Source organism: Terrapene carolina, unplaced genomic scaffold (genome assembly GCF_002925995.2).
Source record: "Terrapene carolina triunguis isolate 2854851 unplaced genomic scaffold, T_m_triunguis-2.0 Scaffold287, whole genome shotgun sequence".
NCBI classification, from domain to species: Eukaryota; Metazoa; Chordata; order Testudines; family Emydidae; genus Terrapene; species Terrapene triunguis.
Window position 1 is genome coordinate 34,697 of NW_020664638.1, and position 21,028 is coordinate 55,724.

At 52.2% G+C, this 21,028-nt stretch overlaps 1 protein-coding gene and 1 long non-coding RNA gene across 2 annotated transcripts in view; both read left to right on the top strand.

Moving 5' to 3' along the window:
* The window catches only part of LOC112114924 (C-type lectin domain family 2 member B-like), a 50,967-nt gene that overhangs the window by 23,884 nt on the left and 6,055 nt on the right, over positions 1-21,028 (top strand). The window lies entirely within an intron of this gene.
* LOC113407748 lies at positions 2,917-19,045 on the top strand. Its single transcript, XR_003370092.2, has 3 exons — positions 2,917-2,979; positions 16,853-17,057; positions 18,966-19,045. It is a non-coding gene; the product is annotated as an uncharacterized LOC113407748 (long non-coding RNA).

Here is a 21,028-nt window from a genome sequence, read left to right on the forward strand (position 1 = left end):
CAGCAAAAAGAACAGGAGTACTTGTGGCACCTTAGAGACTAATAAATTTATTTGAGCATAAGCTTTCGTGGGCTAAAACCCACTTCATCGGATGCATGCAGTGGAAAATACAGTAGGAAGATATATATACACAGAGGACATGAAAAATGGGTGTTGCCATACCAACTGTAACGAGGGTAATTAATTACGGTGAGCTATTTTCAGCAGGAGGGAAAAAAAACGCTTGTAGTGATAATCAGGATGGCCCACTTCCAACAGTTGACTGAAGGTGTGAGTAACAGTAGGGGGGGAAATTAGCAGGGGGAAACAGTTTTTACTTTGTATAATGAGCTATCCGTTCCCAGTCTTTATTCAAGCCTAATTTAATGGTGTCCAGTTTGCAGATTAATTCCAATTCCGCAGTTTCTCGTTGGAGTCTGTTTTTGAAGTTTTTTTGTTGGAGTATTGCGACTTTGAGATCTGTAATTGAGTGACCAGGGAGGTTGAAGTGTTCTCCGACTGGTTTTTTAATGTTATAATTCTTGACGTCTGATTTGTGTCCATTTATTCTTTTGCATAGAGACTGTCCGGTTTGGCCAATCTACATGGCAGAGGGGCACTGCTGGCACATGATGGCATATATCACATTGGTAGATGTGCAGGTGAACAAGCCCCTGATGGCGTGGCTGATGTGATTAGGTCCTATGATGGTGTCCCTTGAATAGATATGTGGACAGAGTTGGCAACGGGCTTTGTTGCAAGGATAGGTTCCTGGGTTAGTGTTTTTGTTGTGTGGTGTGTAGGTGCTGGTGAGTATTTGCTTCAGGTTGGGGGGCTGTCTGTAAGCGAGGCCTGGCCTGTCTCCCAAGGTCTGTGAGAGAGAGGGATTGTCCTTTAGGATAGGTTGTAGATCCTTGATGATGTGCTGGAGAGGTTTTAGTTGGGGGTGAAGGTTCTCCCAGTGTCACAGCAAAATGCAGGGCTCTGAGATCTCTGTGACACCAGGAGCACCTTACCCAGCCCCGAAGGAGAGCTCTGTGTGCCTCGAAAGCTTGTAAAACAGGAAGAGGTAACACAGAAATCATTGTGCTTGTGCCTGCATCCCAGTGCCTCAACCAGACAGTTTCAGGGACTATCCCAGTTCTCCATCTGTAAAACAAGGATAAATAGTCCTGCCTTACTGCCCAGAGGGGTATTGTGAGGCAAAGCAGTGTGGGCGAGGCAGGAGATTAGGACTCCAAAGAGCTGAGTTCTATTCCAAACTCTGCTGCTGGGTGAGCGTGGGTAAATTGCTTTCCCCGTTCCTCAGTTTCCCCATCTGTGAAATGGCACTAATGATTCTGCCCTCCTTTGTAACATGCTAGGAGATCTATTTTATGAAAAGCGCCAGGTACAAGCTAGGTATTATTATTATTATTATTAAGATTGCGAGGTGTTCAGATACTCTGATAAGGGGAACCCTATAGATAGAACCCTACTGATCTGAGGGGGAAACCAGAAAAACCTGATTTCTACTGGTGTAAGTCGGAGGAAACTGAGGCCCACCGAGGGCCCTTTTCGGTGCGACAGGCTGCTGCCTATACATATCACAGGCAGACACTTATCATGCCGCACTCTCTCACTTGCAGTACAGCTCGACCTACATCAGCGATGAACTGTGTCCCCTCTAGTGAGTTTTCTATGGGCCCCTGTTGGCATGGTGGGTCATTCCCCATCACAGAGCTGCCTGCTGGAGTAGTGTTCCTCACCTTCTGCACCAGACCCAGCCCGCTCAAAAACAGGGTGCAGTGGGCAGGGAGACCCTGATCAGAGCGAAGACCAGGGGCAGTGGGAACCCTGCCCACCCCCACTCCTCCTACAATTGGTCTTCCACATGCATGACGCCATCAAGGGGGAGGAGGGGTGTTTTTTTAAACCCCTGCAGAGGGCTCTGTATAAGGACAGGGGGACCAGCTGCTAGCATCCCAGAAGAGCCCTGTGCTGGATTGTTTTGAGGGGCTTCCCCAGAACATCGTACTCCTAACAGCGGTGCTCAGGTGCCTGCTGTTATGAGCCGCCAGCAGCCTTCTGGAGCAGGCTCTCTGCAAACTCAGGCAGCCCTCACTGTGTCTGCTGGGGGCCTTTTTGGAAGCTGATCTTTGCAACCGTGAGGGGAAAGCTGGTGGGGGGCGGGGGATGCACAGAGGACCTGCCCTGTAGGGGAAGGAGGAATGGACTGCACTCAGGGCACCTGCCATGATAGTGAGAAGGGGAGAGAGTGGTATGGAGGAGGGGAACATGGGGGACACACAGAGCCCCTGTGGGCTCTGTGGACAGGCACACAGATGGGGGTAGGAATGGGGGTGAACAGAGACCCTGGCAATGGGAGGGGGGGTGACATAGAGCTGCTATCATTGGAGTTGGGGGCAGGGAGTCCCTGCAATACAGCAAAAACAACGAGGAGTCCTTTTGGCACCTTAGAGCATGATGAAGTGGGGTTTAGCCCACGAAAGCTTATGACCAAATAAATGTGTTAGTCTCTAAGAGGTGCCTCAAGAACTCCTCGTTGCTTTTGCTGACACGGACTAACACGGCTACCGCTCTGAAACCTGCAATTCAGGGGGATTGTGAGAGTGGCAGACAACGCCCCTGGGCTGGGGGGAGAATGGGAGACCCTGATCTAGGGGACATGAAGGATCTGGGGGGCACACAGAGCCCCTGGCATGAGGGAGGGAGGGGCAGTTGCAGGGGGTGGGGGGTCTGTGCAAGAGGGATGCTGGGGGCAGGGGAATGGAGGATGCACGGAGATGTGTCGTGTGGACCTCAGTCGCTCTGGAGGGAGTTGACTGGGGCTTAGCAAAGGAGAGGGGGAGGGAGATGGGGAGGCGGGGCTGGGGGGAGGGGAGTTGTTTGCATCCTAGGATAAAGGGGGTTGCTTTTCTTCGGCTCCTGGCTCAGCTGACTTGCAGATGGTTTATTTGCCTCGCTGCTCCTGCAAAGGCTCCTTTCCCACCAGCGCTGGTGAGTGTGTTGCAGTAGGTTCCTGGAGGGGGGAGACACCCCATTTTGCTGCACTGCGCTTAGGGGGGGCTGCTTCCCCTCTGCTGCCTTGGGGGGGGGGAGGGAGGAGGGGGTTGCATCTCTCCCGCTGAGCTCAGGAGCTGAGCCTGCCTGCTTGGGGGGTGCTCAGCGACCCACACTGCAGTTGCATTGAACTGTGGAGCAGTGCGGGGGTGTCTGCAGCCATGACTGTTGTGTTTTGCAGGGAATTGGATGTGGTGCAGGGAACTGCTCCAGGTAGTATTTTCCACGGCATGCATCTGAGGAAGTGGGGTTTAGCCCACGAAAGCTTATGCCCAAATAAATGTGTTAGTCTCTAAGAGGTGCCCCAAGGACTCCTCCTTGTTTTTGCGGATACAGACTAACATGGCTACCCCTCTGAAACCTGCTCTAGGTAGGACTATGCTACTTAGGATGTACTGAGCATGCTCAGTAACATCTACTGAAGCCACTGCCCTTCGCCCTGCTCTAATTAGCAGTAAGATTATGTGGACTGCTTTTTACAGGGGTTAAAAAGGGGCAAATCGGAGGGGGGGGTGGCCAGGGTCTGAGCAGGGGGTGGAAATTGACTGGTCGGGGGGGGGTCAAGCCGCTGGAGGCAGGGTTAGGAGAGGGGCTAAAGGGAAAATCAGGGATGAGGAGGTGGAGTTAAGCCCAGGGGTGAGGCGCTGGCAGAGGGGCCAGAGGACAGACCCTGGCAGGGGCAGAGGGGGTAGCAGTTACCCCAGTGGACTGAAACACCCGTGTTTGCAAAAAAATAGGGTGGGGGAGCAGAGGGGCTTTTTTATTTCCCCTCCTACAGACTGGGCTTCCCAGGGCTGGGCTCTTAAAGGCACAGGCATCCGACTGCGTAGTCACTGCAGCTCCTCTTTGATGTAACCTACTGAGGTGCTGCAGCAGGAGACTTAATTCGGTGAACCTGGGTCTTCCCTACACCCCCCCACCCCCCCCAGTGGTCAACTAGTTACAACAGTGTTCAAAGAAGATTAGGGGAGGAAGAGACCTCAGGAGGTTCTAGTCCAGCCCCCTGCTCGGAGCAGGACCAACACCCATTAAACCATCCCAGCCAGGGCTTTGTCAAGCCGGGCCTTAAAAACCTCTAAGGATGGAGATTCCACCACCTCCCTAGGTAACCCATTCCAGCGCTTCACCACCCTCCTAGTGAAATAGTGTTTGCTAATATCCAACCTAGACCTCCCCCACTGCAACTTGAGACCATTGCTGCTTGTTCTGTCATCTGCCACCACTGAGAACAGCCGAGCTCCATCCTCTTTGGAACCCCCCTTCAGGTAGTTGAAGGCTGCTATCAAATCCCACCTCACTCTTCTGCAGACTAAATAAGCCCAGTTCCTTCAGCCTCCCCTCATAAATCATGTGCCCCAGCCCAGTAGTGGATTTAGAGTTAGTGGGGCCCTGTGCTCAGCTTCATTTTGCCCCCCCCCCCGACGGGGGGGGCATTCTCTCATCTCCCTCCCCCCTGTTTTTCATTTTTTTTCTGCATTCTCCTCCTGGGGCTCAGGGCTGGGGGTGCAGGGTCTTGGAGGGAGTTAGGGTGTGGGAGTGGGGTGGGGGTGCAGGGTCTGGGTGGGAGTTAAGGTGCAGGAACAGGCTAGGGATGGGGAGGGTCTGACCAGGAATTAGGGTGCGGGACAGGGCTCAGGGCTGGGGCAGGGGGTTGGGGTGCGGAGTGCTTACCTGGAGCAGCTCCCATTTGGTGCGGGGGATGCAGGTGCGGGGAGTTCAGGTGGCTCCTCGTGGCCCTGTGCTTGCCCTGCAGGCATCACCCCCCGCAGCTCCCATTGGTCGCAATTCTTGGAGCCGCCTCCCCTACCCCCCTTCCGCCCGCCAGGCAGGGCCGGAACGCAAGGGCTTTAGGGGCTGCAGCCCAGGGCTAAGTGGGCCCCGGAGACCTGGGCTGCAGCCCCTAAAGCCCCGCCCCCTTTCTGAATCCAGCCTTGGGAGCAGGGGCTGCAGGACTCAGGAGGAGCAGGGGCAGCCACGCAGCCAGAGAGAAGCGGCAGTTTCCCCTTCAAAGCGCCACTTCTCTCCGGCCGGCTGCGTGGCTGCCCTGAGTCCTCCTGAGTCCTCTGGCCGCGTTCACAGCGCTCTCGCCACCCGCACCTCCCACCTGCTCCCCTGCGGGTGAGCCTCCCTCCCTGCTCTCCACAGCTTCTCCCCCCCCCCCCCCTCTCCCGGGCCCCCCCCCCCCCCCCGCAGGGGGTGTGCCGGTGCTGAGCTGCCCGAGTGCCTGGCTCTGGGGCCCCCTGTGTGTCTCATGGTAAATCTGCCCCTGCCCCAGCCCCCAAATCATTTTCGTTGCCCTCTGCTGAACTCTCTCCAATTTGTCCACATCCTTTCTGTAGTGAGGGGTCCAAAACTGGATGCAGATTTGGTCTCATCAGTGCCGAATACAGGGGAATAACCAATTCCCTCGATCTGGTGGCGATGCTCCTACTAATGCAGGCCAATATGCCGTTAGCCTTCTTGGCAATGAGGGCACACTGCGACTCATATCCAGCTTCTCGTCCACTGTAATCCCCAGGTCCTTTTCTGCAGAACTGCTGCTTAGCCAGTCGGTCCCCAGCCTGTAGCGGTGCATGGGATTCTTCCGTCCTAAGTGCAGGTCTCTGCATTTGTCCTTGTTAAACCTCATCAGATTTCTTTGGGCCCAATCCTCCAATTTGTCTAGGTCACTCTAGACCCTATCCCGACCCTCCAGCGTATCTACCTCTCCCCCCAGCTTAGTGTCATCTGCGAACATGCTGAGGATGCAATCCATCCCATCATCCAGATCATTAATAAAGATGTTGAACAAAACCGGCCCCAGGGCCGACCCCTGGAGCACTCCGCTTGATACCGGCTGCCAACTAGACATGGAGCCGTTGATCACTACCTGTTGAGCCTGACGATCTAGCCAGCTTTCTATCCACCTTATAGTCCAATTGTGCCAATAGTTGCCAATTTTGTCATTGGTTGGAAATTTGAATTGAAATTGAAACATTAATACACACTTTGTATATGCTTTTAATGTATGATAAAATACTTGTACCTGAAAAAGTATAATAGGTTTGAAAAGTATGAACAAAGACTAGCTTCTTCACACAGCTGTTTTTTTCTGACAATGTTGGCGCATTGGTTTCAGCAATGTTGGCCAACCTTATAATTTTAAAATTATGATTTGTAAGCAAGGTCTGAATGAGCTCTCCCCTGACAGCTAATGATGAGCCAGGGTTGGGGGGGAAGGCTTCAGGACCAGATTGTTGTTATGTTCTGTACCTTGTGGGAACACCCTACACCCCCATGTTCATCCTTATAATATGATTGTGTGGTATCTAATGCAAAGTTTGTCATGTCAGGTGTCTTCGGAAGGCTTGTGATGTACTGAGCATTGTTGTTATGGTAATGTTATAGTAATGATATAGGTTGTAATTTTATATGTATAGTTATGAGGCTGAAAATGTGTCCTCGCGGCTTAAAGCAAGCCCAGGCAAAAACTACCCAAGAGCAGAGGGGCAGTTCACACCTCATCAGGGCACGTATGGGACAAACCCAACCCAGCCCAGCCTCACAGGAACAAAGGATGCTGACCTAGGCAACAACAAAGAATCTGTTGGACTCTCGAGTGAGTCACCTTGCTTCCTTTGGTCAGTTTGGGACTGCGATGAGGTAATGCTCACCTGATCCTGGAGGAGGAGGGGGACAAAGCCAAGAGGGAAGAAAGAACATGATAAAAGGGAGAGACGTTTGCCATGCTCTTCCTTTCTCTTCCACCTCCATCTACAGACCTCACCACAAGCGACTGAAGCGCTGATCAAAGGAGAGAGCCTGGCTGAAGGGTAACAAGCCAGCCAGTGGTGAGAAGCGTCTAAGTTTGTAAGGGCATTGAAAGTGTTAAGATCAGCTTAGAATGTGTTTTGCATTTATTTCATTTGACCAAATCTGACTTGTTGTGCTTTGACTTATAATCACTTAATCTATCTTTGTAGTTAATAAATCTGATTGTTTGTTCTACCTGAAGCAGTGTGTTTGGTTTGAAGCGTGTCAGAGACTCCCCTTGGGATAACAAGCCTGGTACATATCAATTTCTTTGTTAAATTGACGAACTCATATAAGTTTGCAGCGTCCAGCGGGCATAACTGGACACTGCAAGACCGAGGTTCCTAGGGTTGTGTCTGGGATCGGAGATATTGGCTAGTGTCATTTGGTTGCACAATCCAAGGAGCAGCTTGCATGCCAGAGGCTGTGCGTGAATAGCCCAGGAGTGGGGGTTCTCACAGCAGAGCAGAGTAAGGCTGCCTCCCCCAGGATCAGTCGAGGATTGGAGTGACCTAGCAGATCACCGGTCTAGATAACACCAGAGGGGAACGTCACAATTGTATTTACATGAACTCGCCTACTCTGCCTAGGTATCCAGCAGACAGAGCTGTGTTGCCCAAGTGATCAATTTTGGCTGGTGTTGGGAGTTTCTGTACTAAACCTTTTTATTATATTATAATTAATTTTTACATAAGAACGGCCATATTGGGTCAGACTAATGGTCCATCCACCTCAGTACTCTATCTTCTGACAGTGGCCAATGCCAGGTGCTTCAAAGGGAATTAACAGAACGGGGCAATTATTGAGTGATCCATCCCCTGTTGTCCACTCCCAGCTTCGGGCAAACTGGGGGCTCTCCGAGCATGGAGTTGCATTCCTGCCCATCCTGGCTAATAGCCGTTGATGGGCATATCCTCCATGAACTCATCTAGTTCTTTTTCGAATCCTGTTCTAGTTTTGGCCTTCACAAGAGCCCCTGGCAAAAAGTTCCACAGGTTGACAGTATGTTGTGTGACGAAGTCCTTCCTTTTGTTTGTTTTAAACCTGCTGCCTATTCATGTCATTGAGTGACCCCTAGTTCTTGTGTTATGTGAGGGAGCTTTTCAATTTCTCCACACCAGTTAAGATTTTATAGACCTCTATCATATCCCCCCCACCCCGTTAGTAGTCTCTTGTCTACTAGCCGGAAAGTCCCCCAATCTTTTTAAACTCTCCTCATATGGAAGCTGTTCCATGCGCCTATGTGATAAATGAAGCGGGGGGGAAGAGGGTAGCTCCCTTTTATGGACACCCAGCAAGCCAGTTAGCTATAAAGTCCCTCTTGGTGGCTGTTCTCTGCTTGATTTACCTGTAAAGGGTTAAAAAGTCTCCCTGCCTAGGTAAAAGAAAGGGAGTGGGCACCTGACCAACAGAGCCAATGGGAAGGCTAGAACTTTTTAAAAAGGGGGGGGGGGGGACTTCCCCTTTGGTCTGTGGTTGTTCTCCGGAGAGAGGAGACACAAAGCAGCAATGCTACGAGAAGCTTTTTGCCAGGTATGGAACTCCTCAGATCATACCTAGAACTACGTATTTGAACCCTCCTTTTGGGTAAGTAGATCAGGGGATGTCTAGAAAGATGCGATTCGGGTTATTTCCTTTATTTCTGTAAGGCTTGTGAACTCTCTGCTAACCCCAGGTGCTTTTGTTTTGCTTGTAACCTTTAAGCTGGACCTCAAGAAGGTTATTCTTGATGTTTAATTTTTGTAAGTGGGTTTTTAAATCTAGCAAGAGCCTAAGTTCCAGATGTATTTTCTTTCTTTTTGTTTTTAATCAAATTGCCTTTTTTAAGAACAGGATTGGGGTTGTGTGTCCTAAGCGGTTTGTGCAGGTTGTTTAATTAGCTGGGGGCAACAGCTGATTTCCTTTGTCTTCTTTCTCAGCTCTTCCCCGGAAGGGGGTGAAAGGGCTTGAGGGTACCCCACAGGAAGGAATTCCCAAGTGCGCCTTCCTGGGTTCCAAGTTTTGCACTTGGGTGGTGGCAGCATCTACTCATCCAAGGTCAGAGAGAAGCTGTATCCTTGGGAGTTTAATACAAGCCTGGAGTGGCCAGTATTAATTTTTAGAATCCTTGCGGGCCCCCACCTTCTGCACTCGAAGTGCCAGAGTGGGGAATCAGCCTTGATAGCCTAATCATTTTAGTTGCCCTTCTCTGTACCCTTTCCAACTCCAATATATCTTTTTTGAGATGGGGTGACCAGAACTGCATGCAGTATTCAAGATGTGCGCATACCATGGATTTATCTTGTAAAAGTGGAGGAGCTTGGTTTGCCAGACTGATCAGCAAAGCCAGTGCTGACAAACTATTTGAAAAGGCTGCAAAACATCAATCCTTTGGACTGCATCAACATGCAGAAAGCCTTATAAGCCAGTCACTGTCAAAGCCAATTTTAGAAGTACTTAATAAGGCTGTTCAGAATGCTGGAGACACAACATAGTTTATGTGAACAAACATGGCTGTCACATCACACTTTCTCTTTAAGCAAGAGATACCTTAAACTACAAACTGGAGGCCAATGTTCAGTGCACTGTCATTTGTTAATCTGGAAGCTGGACACTTGTTCTGACCAAGACCAGCAAGTGTTCGCTGTCTTTCTGCAAGAAACTCAACTGACTGATTAGAAGCATGCGTGCAACAACTCAGTAGTTGAAAAAGTGAAGAACTCTCACCGCATTCAGAAAATGTGCATACACGGCTGATGAATGCACTGATGCTAATGGGTGTCAAGTATTAAGTCACTGCCTATGTTATCTTGATATCAGTGGTAGGCCAGTAGATGAATTTCTAGATGTTCAGGGTATAGAAGACACGTCGGCTGCATCTCTAAAATCCACATCTTAGAAGAGTTAAATGCTTGTCAGTTGAACCCCAAACAGATGGCTGCTTGTGCATTTGATGGAGCTGCAAACTTCTCTGGAAGACATGGTGGAGTACAAGCTTTGCTCAGAGAAGAGTGTAACCCTAATCTCTCCTATACACACTGCAGAGGCCATCTACTCCAACTAGTAAAAGCTGCAGAATCTTCAAAAGGCATTTAAAAAGCTATAAATGTAATGTCTTCATTATACTCTTTTTCAGCAAGAGTCCAAAAGGACTGAACGTCTCGGAAAACATAGATACATTGGGACAGAAATTCAAATTAGTCCAACCTAGGAAAACCCTCTGGCTTTCTCATGAGCAATCCTTGGCTGTTGTCTTCAAATTATTGCAACCATTATTATTGACTTTGGAAAGTATCTACTGAGATGGGATGGATCTAAGTAGTGAGGCTGGTGAACTACTTTTGCTACTAAGTTCAGAGAAGACTATTGCCATTGTCTCTCTTGTAAGTCTACTGTTGAAACCACTTGGATCATTAAACAATGTCATTCAGGCATCCGCTACAACAGTAGTAGATCTTTGTCCAGCAATGGAAGCTACACTTGGATCAATCAGAGAGCTATCCATTGAAAACGTTCTGGAAGAAGCAAAGACTTCAGTTCAGAAGTTGACTAATTAGGGCACTTATATTAACTCCTTAAATGAAGAAGACAAGAAGTGTTTGTTAAGACAGCTGAAAAAGTGAAGTACACTGACTTGATTCTTACATCTCTACAACAGCTTTTGGATTCCATCAACCTCTACGTAGCTTTTACAGATGCCAGTCTTTTATAAAACACAAACAGTTGAGTGGAGTGAGGCACTACCAGCCATGGGGCTGCCATGTGATCAGGACAGAATAGAAAATTTGAACACAGAGTGGAATATCATACGCTGAACGAATGTAGATTTGATTTCAACTTCTTCTTTATCATCACTAATGGTTCGACCCAATTTTTGTGCTATGTTTCCTGGGATGAAAGAAGTAGGAATTCATCTTTCTACCGCCAGTCACAACAGCTCCAGTTGAGTGTTCGTTTTCCTCATTGAATAGAATTTTGTGTTCTGAAAGAAGTCGCCTTCTGCCTGATCATGAGCATAACATGAAGGACTGGAAATATCTGACACATGAGAAACCACCAAAAATCAATGCACTGCATTTGAGAAGTTCATTAACAGAGTTGTGCAAAATTACAACAAGACACCAAGAAGGATGTGGACATAGTGCTTCACAGTAGGCTTGTATAGCCAACTTTAATTTGTGTGATGATTTTAAAAACGTGAGTTAAATCTAATAAAATAGTCGTGAAACATTTTTCAGTGTTTACTATGGTGCCATACAGCCCATTTTCGCCCTGACAGTCTCACCCCTCATTGGTCCTCCCTCTGTATTTTTGCGCACACTCTCTCTCTCTCTCTCTCTCCACTGCAGTGAAATATATTTGTTCTGTGCAATACTTGTTTATATCCCATTCTGTCAGCTGCAGGATTCAGCATCAATTATCCTCCCAATGTAAATAGCAGGGTAGGTTTGTTTATTTTGCTAGGCTGCTTCACTGGCTCATTTGTTCGGGGAGAAGCCTGAATCTCTAAAGAGCCATTCACCTCACCAAAACCACCACGTCAGCTTTTCAGTAGAACTCTTTGCCTCCCCACTAAGGTTTGTCTGAGTTCAAGATCCTAGGTAGCAACAGTTATAATCAACCTGTGTCATGTTTTGTAGAGATCATGTGCAGGCTTAGTTATGTCTCTAAAGCTTGAGCAATAGTGTGAAGGAGGAGAAGGTGGTACATCTTCAAGCAGTGGTGGTAGGAGCGGTGTTTGTGCTGGTGGAAGCCAGGGGAAGCCCTGGGGCCACCAGGAGCACTGGGGAGTGAGGGTTGCCCCCACCAGTACAGAACAGGTGTAGCAGCAAACACTCCACACAGTGCCTGGCTGCTCGGGGGTGCTCAGTACAGCTGGCAGTGCCTTCTGCCCCTACCCATTTTCCATCGGGGTATTTAGGCAGCAGCAACATTACGGCTTCCACATGCATGGGAGTGTTTGGGGGAGGGAAAGGAATTCTTGGCCCTCTTCTCACCTCTACCACCACTAATGCCTCTGTGTGATGGCAGCCATATTTGGACCCTGTAATAAATAGAGAGAAACTGCTTCTGCCAGGACAAATGTCAGGTGAGCATAAATGGCCCCTTGTAAAGGCAATAGGAAATCCAAAATACTTCTCTCTCCTTTCTACCCCGCCCCCAGAGAATGACATATAGCTGCATGGAGACAAACCCATCTGGCTCATCTTTACCCTACAGATTTCAGAATCTTTCTGAACAAGCCCTTTCCTCTTCAGTGAGATATTACCTCGGGAGCGGGCTGGAATCTACACTTCCTTTGATCAGAACCTTTCTCAGTCAAGGCAACAGGACAAGCGCATTGCTGCCTGGGCCTGCCTGCTGAGTGGATGAGCTGTCAGAGATCACACCAGCATAGAAGTATATTGAAGGTGAACCCTAATGAAATTGAGTTTAAATTATCCTCCACGTGTCCCGCATCCCACCAACATTAATCCAGGCAGGGTCGTTTGGAAGCCGAACACTTTACGTTTCCATCCCACACCACTGTCAAGTTTGAGCAAATTAGGACAAGTCAGCACATAAGAACAACCATATATATCAGCAACTGCTAATGGTCCTATTTAGCCCGCCCGCTACTAAAGGATCTCCCCCCAGCCTAAAGGGAGGATCCACAGGACCTGGAAGCCAAATAATTCTGGAGGACAACTAATAAAATAACAGGGACGGGAGTGCGGTCAAAGGGTCAAACTAAGGGAACCTGACGGGGACACCAAGAAGAGAACCCTGAACAGCGCCCACTGCTCCTCAAAGGCGTCAAGGGAGCCAGCGGACGCCGCCCAGAGGAACTCTGCCCGGATGCGTGAGTGGATGGAGGATCGGAAACAGGCCCCACAGTCCCAGGAGACCCCATCGGCCAACCTCCTCTCCCTGGTTTTATAGATGGCCGTTTTAGCCACGGCTAGGAGGAGGTTGACCAGGAGGTCCCGTGACTTTGTGGGGCCACGGGTAGGGAGTGCGTAGAGAAGAAGGTGAGGGGAAAAGTGCAACTAAAAATGTAACCGGATATCCAGGAGGAGCCAGAATCGGGGCTGCAACCTAGCGCACTCCAGGTAAACGTGCGCCAGGGTCTTCCTCATGCTGCAGAAGGGGCAGGTGTCCGGGACGGGGGTGAACCGTGCCAAGTACATGCCCATGCTCACGGCCCCATGAAGGAGCCGCCAACTGATATACCTGGCAGGCCTCGGGACCAGGGTGGAATATAGGCCGGCCCACTGGGGCTCCTCACCCTCTAGAGGTGGCAGGAGGTCCCGCCACTGTGTGTTGGGGCGGGACGCGAGGGTGAGGAAGTGAAGGGTGTGGAGCACGAGCATGTATAGATGTTTCCTCGGCTCAGTCTGGAACCGAACCGGCTGCAAATCATGCAGCCGGCTCACGGTGAAGGGGCGAGGGGGAGGCCGGTTGGGTCCACGAGGCAGGGGCCCGATGAAAAGGTCCGGAGGGCCCGGGGCGGAGGGTGGGCGGGGCGTGCCCTCTCACAGGACCCGGTCGAAGTAGGCCCGAGCAGCGGGCGGTAAAGCGGCACTCACCTCCTGAAGTATGCGCTGGGGAGTGCGAGGCCTGGAGAGCCCCATGCGCCGAGCGAGCATCAGGGGATCCAGCCAGTCTCCCCGGTCGTAGTCCAGGAGGTGTCTGACTCTGGTGACTTCTGCCAGGACCAACCTCTGGCGCACCGAGGGGGACTCCACCACCTGCACATGGAGCTGGGGGTTGTGTAGCAGGGGCTCCGCGAGGAGATCTGCCCCCACGGTGGCCGCCACAGACCTGAGAACAGTTTCCAGGTCTGGAGGAGGTCCTGGTAGAAGACTGGCAGCCCGAAGAGGTCTCGCGGAAGACCTCTCGGATCGAGATAAAGGAGCTGCCGGTCGTATCGGAGCCCTCGGAAGCGGCGCAGGAAGGCGTGCGCCAGTACTCTCCACGCCGGACTACCTGCACCATAAAGGAGCCTCTGCAGGGCCTGGAGGCGGAAGACATGGACCTGAGTGCGCAGGCACTTCAGGCCCTGCCCTCCCTCCTCCAGGGGCAGGTGGAGGACCCCTGCAGAGACCCAGTGCAGTCCTGGCCAAAAGAACTCCAGAATCACTGTCCGGAGGTGAGCCAGGAAACCCGGGGCTGGGACCAGGGTGTTGAGCCGGTACCAGAGCATGGACAGGACTAGTTGATTGAGTACCAGTGGCCTCCCTCGGAGGGAGAGGCACCCGAGTAGTCCTGTCCATTTCCGGAGCCGCTCCGTCACCCTGCCCTCTAAACCGTGCCAGTTCTCCGGTGGAGACGGATGCGTGGCAGAAAGGTAAACGCCGAGAGAGAGCAGCGGACCCACGCTCCACCGCTACCTCTCCCTGCAACAGGTAGCACATTCCTACAGAGAGCAGTTTCACACATCCTGTGGTGTAAGAAACTGCTCTCTGTAGCAATTAGCTACATCGGATAACAGTTTCTAGCAAAGTAGGACCTGTCCCTGGTAAAGGTAGCAAATTCCTACAGAGAGCAGTTCCTCACACCATAGGGTCCAGATAATATTGAACCTGCCATGAGTTCAATCCATTAACAGGGGTGGCCGGTTTGTAGTTTGGGTGGGGGGAAGAGGTCTGGGGTGCAGGGGGTAGGGGTGCAGGGTCTGGGAGGGAGTTTGGGTGCAGAAGGGGTGAGAGGTTGGGCTCTTGGAGGGCGTTTGGGTGGGGGAGAGGGTCTGGGGTGCAGGCTCCGGGCTGGAACAGGGAGTTGGGGTGCACAAGAGGGTGAAGGGTGCAGGCTCTGGGAGGGAGTTTGGGGGCAGGAGAGGGGGGGGGGGCAGGCGCGGGGCAGGGGGGGGGGGTGCAGGCTCTGGGATGGAGTTTGGGTGCAGGCTCTGGGGTGGGGGCATAGGAGGGGGTGAGGGGTACAGGCTCTGGAAGGGGTTTGGGGTATGGCTGGTGATGAGGGGTTCATGATGCAGGAGGGAGCTCAGGGCTAGGGCAGAGGGTTGGGGTTTGGGGGTGCAGGCTCTGGGGTGGGGCAGGGCTGGGGATGAGTTTGGGGTACAGGCAGGGCTGGGGCCAGAGAGGAGGACTCCCCCCAGCCCTCTCCCTGCCGGCAGCAGTGAGCTCTGGGGGAGGGGCCCCCCTCTCCCCCCCCACCCCGGCAGCACACTCACCCCCACCACTGTCACTCCTAAGGCCCCTCTCAGATCCATATAAGCGTTATATGATCCTACTACACTTGTTATGGTGGAAAACTGCTTGTCACTGCCCAGAAGATTGTTTCCCTCTAGGAATTGTCTCCACGTGGAATAACTACTCTGGAACGACGGCTTCGGATTAGCAGCTCCGTGTGTGAACGCTTGGCCTTCACATTCAAGAATCAACTTTCAAGGGAAGGCAAGCCCTTTCTCCCCCCACCCCACTCCTGGGCTCACTTTACTGCTTTCTCCCTTGCCTCTCCTCTGTACAGGCAGCTGTGGAGGGGGCACTCTCCACTTGCAGTCAGGGTCAGCATGGTGCTAGGGGGCGCTGCGCTGCAGGGAGCGGGGTGGAGGGCTCTGCAGGGGGTGCTCAGTGCTCCAGTGCGGCGCTAGGATGTGTGATGTGTTTACTCCCGGGGGTGTGGAACAGGTGCCCATGGGGTGGAAGGGACTTTCCCTTGCTGCGTTCCGGTGTGCGCCTTTTCTTGGCCAGAGCTGTCTGCAGAGCAGACTCCATCTTGGCCACAAAGACACCACAGCTACATTAAATTGACTTTAAAACTTGATCTAGTTACGCTGAGACAAATATCTAATATAGATGACGGGGGAGCCAGAGGGCCATTCCCCCCCACACACTTTTTACCGGCTGTAAGGGTGAGTGACAGGGGGAGGGGCAGAGAGGAGCGAGTGGGGGTGGGGTCTCAGGGGAAGGGGCGGTGTGAGGATGGAGTCTTGGGGGAAGGGGTGAGGCTCATGGGAAGGGGTGGTTCAAGGGTGGGGCCTTGAGGGAAGGGGTGGGGTCTTGGGGTAATGGACAGTGTGAGGACAGGGGCTCAGGGAGATGGGGCGGTGTGGGGGTGGAGCCTCGCACAGGGGGCGGGGCCACTGTTCAGGTGCCCGGGGGGGGGGGGGGCATTTTTAAGGTGCTTCTGTTGCTCCTGGTAGAGGCCCTAAAATGGTTTGTTTCCCTTCAATGGGTTTAGTTTGAATTCCAGATTAAACCAGTTGAAGAGCATCTACATTAGGGATTTCCACTAGTATAATTAGAAGATCAATGTTAAAACGGATTTAGTTACGCTGCTACGACTTTTCAAATATCGACAAGCCCACAGATTAGCAGTACAGCACATTCCGCTTATTAGGAAGCCCCCGGTTGACGACTGAGAGTTGCCATTATCTGATGCTGGCTGAGAAGCAGAAGTCAGGGTTGCGGTGCTGTAGCCAGGAAAGGAATCGGTAGGTTATGATTTCCCTGCCTCCAGCCCCACAAACGGCGGTGCTGGGAGTCTGTGGGGCGCAGGGGTTTGTTTTTTTTTTAAGCTCTCAATAATGCAAGCCTCTTGCCAATAGCCAGACCAGTTATCTTTATAGTCAAGTGGGCGGTATCGGTTCCAGGCAAAATGTTTCTATTAAGTGGAAGTTGCAGTGAGGGTTGTTATTAAGCAGCATCTACTGTAACTGGAGTCTCTGGCTGCATGTGGTTTCCTTTTCTGTGTCACCTTCCTGAACAGGAGAGGGTATTCCGGCTTCCCTGGTTCCCCACATGGCAACTGGCTTCCTTGAAATCCCCCTTTAGTTGGACTTGGACAGGAGCAGTTCTCTTGTGGTGTGTGAATAAATCCCCATGTGTAATCTCTGCCTATCCATTTTAGTTTCTAAATCCCTTTGGAGTTCGGTGGCGGGGAGGAGATCCAGGATTCTGAGGCAATGTGCGGTTGTTCGTTACACTGCTAACGCCTCTGGATGTGCGGGCAGGGCTGGGGAAGGAACTAGGGGTGCAGAGAAACCCAGCCAACCCTTGAAAATTAGGACTGTTTCTGTCTCTTGATTTCACTTTAGTCCAGTAGCTGCCAAGGGGAGAGGATCCGGTGCTGGGATCTCTGAAGTTGACTGCTGCCTCCAAATTGGACCCAACTGCAGCTAGAGAGGAACTGATCAGAGGCCAGTGCCCGCACCCCAGCGTTCATCTGTCTCGGTGAGAGAGGAGAGATGACAAAAGGCGAGGGTCCCATGGATTCAGAGCAGTCACCCAATGAAGGAGAAGGTAACTGATGCTTGACTGAGTAGGAACAGCCTGGAGGCTACTTAGGGTGTCCAGGTGCCTGGTTTTTGACCGGAAAGTCCAGTCAAAAAGGGGACCTAACCGTGTCCGGTCAGATCTACTGACTGGCCACGCAAAGTCCGGTTACTGCTGGTGGAGGAGGCGCCGGGTCGTCACCCGCGCCAGCTCCTACTCAGCCGGGGTCGCCTCCTATCTGCGTCGGGCAGCTGCAGCTCCCAGCTCTGCAGGCGAGTTCCTCCCAACCCAGGCAGGGGAGATAGGGGAATAGCAGTGAACAATGGCGGGAGGGGGGAAAGAAGAGCAAATGGGGGGTGGGGCCTCGGGGGAAGAGGCGGGGCAGGGGTGGGGCTTTGGGGGAAGAGGCGGGGCGGGGTGGAGGAGCGGGCCTCGGGGGAAGAGGCGGGGCGGGGGAGGTTCCGGCACTCCTGCTGGAGTGTCCATTTTTTAAGTATTACAAAGTTGGCAACCCTACCTATACTGCTGTCTGCTGGTTGGCATCAGGAGTCCCAGGTCACAAGCTCCTACATGCAGGCCCCGCAGTTCGTACGCGCAGCTGCTGTTTTCCAAGCACAGACATGAGATGATGGTTGTGTGGCGGGAGCGCTCGCATTCTGTGGGCTGGTGTAACTCAGGCCTGCTGGGTGTGGCGCTCTGTCGCCCTCTAGAGGCACCTAGACCACCTAGAGATTAATGAGTCTGCTTCAGCCTTAGCTAAGAGGCAGGTGGCTTTTAGCTCATGCAGTAGACGCTCATGGTCAGTGGTCCCAGGTTCTATCCCACCGGCCGACAGACCAAGCGACTGACTGGGTTTGTTCTTTCTCGCTCTGCTTTATGCTAAGGACAAGTGAGTCAAGTTTGCCATCGCTGCACCTGTTTCACCCAGAATCCCACAGTGGGCATTGCCGAGACCAGCTGTGCACGGGGGGGAGGGGAACTGGATAGCTTGTTTATGGAAACACAGGTTTCTGTAGACATACCATAAATGCACACCTGCTCCTGTGGCTTCATCAGTGGGCCCTCGGAAATCCTTCTGTCTGGAATATTTTGACGTTGGTCGAGCATTCCGTTCCATGACTGAAGGGATTTCAAAGAAACCGTTAACTTCTGCGCAAAACAGTTTTCATTGAACGGACACAGTCATTTATTCAAACAGTACAACGGCACCCACCATCCAGGGGTCTGCACACCCCTTCCAAACAGCCAGAAATAATCCCGACCACCCACACTGAGGTTCCTATGGGTGTAGGAGAAGGGAAGGAAAATGGTCTTTATTTTGCTGACCTTTTGGTGCCTTTGTTATTTTGGCTGGATGGAACTAACTTGAGAAATAGATGAGGAGCCTTAGGGAAGCTAAAAGGAAACTGGGTAGAAGGAAAGTCTTGTGGCTAACGCACTGGACTCAAAGTCATGAGCTCATGGTTATGTATTCATGCCTCCACCTCACTGTGATCCAGGGCAAGGTGCCTCGCTCTCTGCCTCGGTTTCCCCATCTGTGAAATGGTGATGACGATACCACCTAGCGGGTGTGCAGATAACGTCTGTGATGGCAGAGGGCCGCGAGCATTGGAGGGGAAGGGGCTGTGGAAGCGCAAAGTCAGTGACACCTAGGGATTCGCCAGAGTTTTCCTGCTGCCGTATGTAAACCTGGTTCCTTGTATTAAATGTAGACGTACAGACCTTTGTGCGTCAGACTGCGAGGGGCTCCGTACCAGGAACACGTCCTCAGCTCTCCGGCAGCATCAATACTTTACCATCTGTTCTCCACCTGGGAAGCTAGTTGTCATGGTGATGGGCTGGCTAATGGCGACATAATGCTGGTGGTGCTGAATCCCTCTGGTGCCACCGGCTGGGGCGACCTACGGGACGTGAACGGGGTTTGTTCTCTTTCAGTTGAACTGCCTAACAACAAACTCCAGAGAGCTGTTGGGTGGAAAGCCCCGCTAGCCGTCGGCCTGGTAGTCGTCGTTGTGATTGTTGCTGTTGCCGTGATACTTCTGCACGGTGAGTTGTCAGCCTTCGCTGCCCCGCGCTGGGGGGAGGCATGTGGGTCACATGCCCCCCCCGCCCCCCCGATTTCTGCCGGGGTGGGAGTTGGGATGAGCGCAGCTGAGGGGGACATGCTTGGGAAAGGCACCAGCAGCAAGCGCTTCTGCCTGAGTCCCACTAGGTGGCGCCCCAGAGCAGGGAAGCAAAACCGGGCCGGTAGCCCAGCTCTCTGCCAGAGGGGGCGCTGCGTGGGGACTCGCATCCCTTCCTCGCCAGCCAGCAGCTGCTGTTAGAGCACATGTCTGGCCTGGCCTGCCTAGAGCTAAGGGAGTCCGTTGGGGTAATGGGGGGAAGATAGTGGAGCCTGGGGGTGCAGTGAGGAGCCCAGGGAGGCAGTGGGGCAGGGAGATGGGTGGGGGGCTGGGGTTGGCAGTGGGGGGGAGTCAGGGGCAATTGGGGGATCAGGGGAGGCAGTGGGGGCCAAGGCCGATTGGGGGATCAGTGGGGGCTGGGGCGATCGGGAGGGATGTGGGGGAGGCATCAGGCCAGGAGCATTGGGTGGGGGGTTGGGGGAGGCCATGGGGGGCCAGGAGCGTTGGATGGGGAACCGGGGGAGGCAGTGGGGAGCCAAGGGCGATTTGAGGGATGGGGAACCGGGAGAGGCAGTGGGGGACAGGGCATCAAAATACAAGTTCACCCAGTGTGCCATTTTCCCTAAGGCCAACCCTGGCAGGGCTGGCCTAAACGCTGGGCGACATGGGTGACTGCCTAGGTTGCTGTGGTCAGGGGGTGCCTTGGTCAAGAGGGTGTTGCTGGAGGGTGCCTGGGGCAGTCATCAGGAAGGTGACCGTGGCTGTGGTGGCAAGGGGGGGACCTGCCATTGTGGTAATTACCAGTTGCCTCTGTTTGGCTTCAATAGTCAGGGTCAGAAATTACACATGTGGGATGCTTCCACCCACTGCCTGTGCTGGTCCCTTTCGTTGCCCCCTCTAATATATGACAGCACTGGCCCTTTAACAGAGAAGCTAGCTTAAAACAGCCTGTCAGGGTCTTCCCCCCCCTCTCCCCCCCCCACACACACTCTGAACTCTGGGGTACAGATGTGGGGACCCGCATGAAAGACCCCCATGCTTATATTCTACCAGCTTAGGTTAAAATCTTCCCCAAGGTACAGATTCCTTCCCTTGTCCTTGGACGGTATTGCTGCCTCCACCAAGTGATTTACACAAAAATTCAGGGAAGGGTCACTTGGAATCCCTATTCCCCCAAAATATCCCCCCAAACCCCTTCACCCCCTTTCCTGGGGAGGCTTGAGAATAACATACCAACCAGTTGCGTTAGCAATGTGAGCACAGACCAGACCCTTTGTCTTCAGGACACTGAAATCAATCAGGTTCTTAAAAGAAGAACTTTTATTATAAAGAAAAAAGTCAAAGCATCACCCCTGCAAAATCAGGATGGAAGGTAACTTTTACAGGGTAATAAAAAGATTTAAAACACAGAGGATTCCCCTCTGGGCTCAGCTTCACGGTTACAAAAACAGGAATGAAACAACCTCTGTAGCACAGGGAAATTCACAAGCCAAAACGAGAGAACCTAACGCATTTCCTTGCCCTACTCACCGTTTCTGTGGGTTTAGGTGGATTATTTCAGGTATATTTTTCAGGAGATATTGTACCTGCTTGGCTTCTCTCTCTCTCCGTCCGGGAGAGAGAGACAAGAACAAAACAAATCCTTTCCTTCCCCTGCAACCCCCCCCCCCCGATTTTCTTTCCTCAATGGTCCTTCTGGTCAGGTGCCAACTAGGTTATTTGAACTGCTTAACCCTTTGCAGGTAAAACAATCCGGTACAGCTGCCAAGGAGGGATTTTATGCTACCGAATGGGCTGGCATACATAAAGGTTGCTACCCATCCCCCTATATTCATGACACAGCCCGTCTGGCTGAAAGTGTTTTCCCAGTTAGTG